This window comes from Zea mays, chromosome 8 (genome assembly GCF_902167145.1).
Source record: "Zea mays cultivar B73 chromosome 8, Zm-B73-REFERENCE-NAM-5.0, whole genome shotgun sequence".
NCBI classification, from domain to species: Eukaryota; Viridiplantae; Streptophyta; class Magnoliopsida; order Poales; family Poaceae; genus Zea; species Zea mays.
Window position 1 is genome coordinate 75,186,659 of NC_050103.1, and position 3,998 is coordinate 75,190,656.

Genomic DNA, 3,998 nt, shown 5'->3' on the forward strand with positions numbered 1-3,998 from the left:
TTCCACATAAAGGATATTATAACAGAAATGGTACTGCCAACTATGATTCTGAAAAGGGTAAACATCTGGAATGTTCTGAATAAACAGATATTATAGTGGATCACAAAATCACAAAGATGAGCACAAGTATAATTAATTCAACATACAATTCAACTCGGCTACTGAACTCGAGCATAATTCAACAGATTTGAACAGATAATTAATTGCAGACACCAAATTTTGTATACCACCTAGTAAAAGTTACAGTAAAAAATAAGGGGCAATAACATACCGATTCCTTCTTGTTGTTTTGCTTTTCCTTCAAGTCTTTGAGCGCCCGATCCATCCGCTTCCTGCAAAATAGGCAGTTCCACAAGGTGAGCACAAGAACACGAATTTTACACCATGAGCTGATGAATGAAACCACAAAGTAGGACAGCTGAAAGCGACTGACAGCTCTGCGGAGATGTACTCGATGTGCTTCTTGACGTTGGCCTTGGTCTTAGCGAGGTCATGCTTGACCAGCACCGGTCCGATGAGCTTGTACACGTTGGCCCCATCGCTCAGCAGTTCCAGCTCCTGCAGGCAGCCGCATCCACGAATCGAATAAGGCACTCACGGCGAAGAGAATAACGGGGCGTCGGTGATGAGGACGATAACAGGGCGGCGGCCCTCTTGAACCCAGATGGATGGCGTTCCTGCGGGTGCCTCGGGCGGGTGCCAGCATGGCGGGGACAGGGCCGGGCGAGAGAAGCGGGAGGACGCCCGCGACTGCGATGCCGTGGAGGGGAGGGGCGATGCTTGCGCGAGCCCGCGGCTGTGATGGGGGGCGAGGGATGCGTCTTAGGAGGCGAGAGAAGCTGCGATGCCGGGGGAGGGGCGGGTTTGGCGGCGGAAAAAAGGCGAACAGGATTGCGGTGGGTGGGCTACGCGGAGCTTGAGGCGCGGCGGGGGATTCGCGGAGTGTGAGGGCGTGCGGGTGACGGCTGGTTTCGCGGCGGGGGATTCGTAGGCGGGGATGCGGGGACAGTCTACACTGCCCCCTTAATAGTTAGTACAGACTTGACACAGCGAGATGTGAGTTCATGGCATAGAAAACCATAGAATTTGGTTAAGACAAACTGGCAAAGAAAGTCATTAAATGCAGCTGACAAAAGAGTGCAGTATGCATACCCGATAGATGATGTGTCCAGCTCCTTCTTTGAAAGAGTTATAGTGATCATGGAGACATGTCTTGTTGTCTCAAGCCTGCAGAGAGATATAATCTTGAACTCCAAAATTACGGGTTCATGTGCAGTTATAGTTCTATCCCGGAATAAAAACAAGTCACTTACGGAAGTAGGCCTTCTTCCAATGGCTCCCACATATCAGTAATATCAGTAGATCCAGTGGTGGTATTCTGATGGAGGCCAACAATCCTCCTCTTCACAGTAATAACAGTAACAATTAGAATCAAGTGATAAGTAATATTAGCAAGCACCAGAGCCATAAGGAGTACCTTGATCAATTCCACAACCATGACAGTCTTATTGATAGCCCTCCCCATGGCCTTGAATACAACCTCATCAGAACCTTTGTCCTTAAAGTAAGAAATATTATGGTGCAACTTATCAGGCACACAACACAACAAAAGTATATTGCATAAAAGCAGTAGTATCTCATAAAGTGAGGCCATGTGAAGACATTCTGGACACTCTTGCACACTTTGAAATTATAAAGCACAAAAAACTGCTTGAACAAAAAGATATCACATACAAAAATGGCCAAGAATAAATATAAGTATCCATGTGTATTACTAACCCTGCTTTATGTCCAAATTGTGCAGATATTAGGTAGTGGCATGTCAACAAAGATGTGGGAGGCCAGTGTGGAACATGCAAAAACATGTGTTCTAACTGACAAAGTGCATCACTACTATCCTGATGGTCTAAACAAAGCTGGTGTTGTATTCAATGTAGTTGGAGAAGTAAGAGGGTTAATATCTGATAAATATGTTTTTGTTGATGACTTTACTGAAAAGGAGAAGGTAACCATGTTGCATCGCTTTCCAGGTTTTCTTTAAACAAGTTCATCCATTTTCCTTATATGCCCACCTTTTCTTACCTGGACCATGTGTTTTTACATGTTTGCTGTTTGCCTATTTTCAGGCCGCAGCACGTGCAGCAGTGAAGCAAGCATATGAACACTGGAAGGATGTCCATACTTGTGACAATGAAACGCTTGTGGAAAACCCTTCACATCCATTCAATTTGGGATCTCCATCATTGCATGAAAATCAGTATAACCAGTTGCCCACACAAGTTTCTACTGATGGTTTTAGTTTGAGCAATTCGGCCATACTATCACCCAACATTTTCTCAATGGAGCCATCGAGTGCTTTAGACCCTTGTAGTATATTGGAGACTGAAGAAAGCAGTGCTAATCAATTTCAGTCGGTGTTGCCCCCAGTTGGGGGCCATGAAGTGCCCCGAGAACCTCAGAAGCTGGATAAGATGGAAATGGCGCTGCGTGTGAGAGGAAGACAGAGAAGGATGAGAAATGGAAAACAGGCTGCGTGCGTTGAGGCCGTAAGGGCAGAATCGGCACAAGGATTCGTGGACCCATCTGTCAGGTGCTCCAAAATTACCCGTGACCTCTTTTGGCGAGCGCGCAGACTCGAGCGACCCTTTTTTACGAGGTTAGCTTGAAGCGGTGTATTTTATAGAGCGGCAAGTACGAGCGACCCATTTTACCAAATTCCTCCATGAAGTTGGCATGGCGGCTCGGGAAGCTGTACAACTGTGACAATCCAGCCACACGCAGGAAAGAACACTAACATCGTAATTATAGAAGAGGCAATGGAGTAGCAGGAAGGAGATGAACTCACATTGGAGGGCGGAGAAAGAGATCAAGTAACAACAAAAAATATTTAGTGCTACCATCAGACTCTTCTCACTCTGTTTCGTAATCTATCAATTATCATTTGTTTCTAGTCTTATAAAAGAGAGCAATATTAAGAGAGAAAATATAATAAAACATCTTAATCCTAGAATTCCATATATTGTGTGACAGAGGGAGTATGTATGAGTAAGCACACTGCTAGTTGTACTTCTAATTTTCGATAAAAATGGAAACGATGCTTACCAGAACTATAGAAATGTGCATATATGTTTTTCTAATCAGGGGCCAAACTACATTCTCTGTGGGGATGCAAATGCACCCCCTAAAAATGTCTGATAGGGACTCTTGGGTAGTTACAACAACCAGTCCCGTTCTGTAAAACATGAAATTATATTATGTGAGAGAGAAAACAAACAATTTATGTTTCTAACTTTAATCCATGGCACTGATCATGTCTCAGCTTACTACTATCCACCAAGAAGAGAGATTGGAAAAAGGCCAAGCACTCACAAACGAAGGTCGGGGCAGTGAAACCCGCTGCGGTGGCCAAGGTAGTGCTCCACCAGCTCATCAGGAATCTTCCTCACCACCAAACAAAGCATCAGGGAATCCAGGATAAGTCTCTCACAGAAAGTAGAAAAGGCGAGAGGGAAGCGACGGCACCATACCGTGGGGTTGTAGTCCATGAGGGATGATAGGAACCTGGTGAGCGAAGTTTCATTAGCCTTGTCAATAGCTCTAACATTACCTCTTCAAAACTGTACACATCACTCTTAACAGTATAAATGACGTGCAACCTCTGGTCACTTGAGCCAAATGATCCAAATACTTGAGCTGAAACTTGTAGTGCTAGGTCAATCAGTTAAATTATGGACCTGTAGATAACTATGTGAAGTTGCAGTGCTGCATTTGAAGTTGGATATTAAGGGGGTTGGTGATAGATTGTATTTAGTATCTCTCTTGACATTCAGAAAATTGGCTCTAGTGACTTAAGAATGTTGTACAGTATCAAGATTCTCTACATTTCTATTTGCCACAGAAGTAACATAGTCATTAGTAGCAGGAGCTAATGTTACTTTGCTTTCATCATCATGGATTCTGAAAATAAAGGAAAATAAAAGAAGGAATGTGATTATGCA

General features: G+C 44.1%; 1 non-coding gene across 1 annotated transcript; it reads right to left on the reverse strand.

The window, feature by feature from the left end:
- Positions 1-1,209: 1,209 nt before the first annotated feature.
- Positions 1,210-1,584, reverse strand: LOC103637022 (uncharacterized). Its single transcript, XR_002264599.1, has 3 exons — positions 1,478-1,584; positions 1,314-1,402; positions 1,210-1,227 (listed from the first exon to the last, which is right to left on the reverse strand). It is a non-coding gene; the product is annotated as an uncharacterized protein (transcript).
- Positions 1,585-3,998: the final 2,414 nt, after the last annotated feature.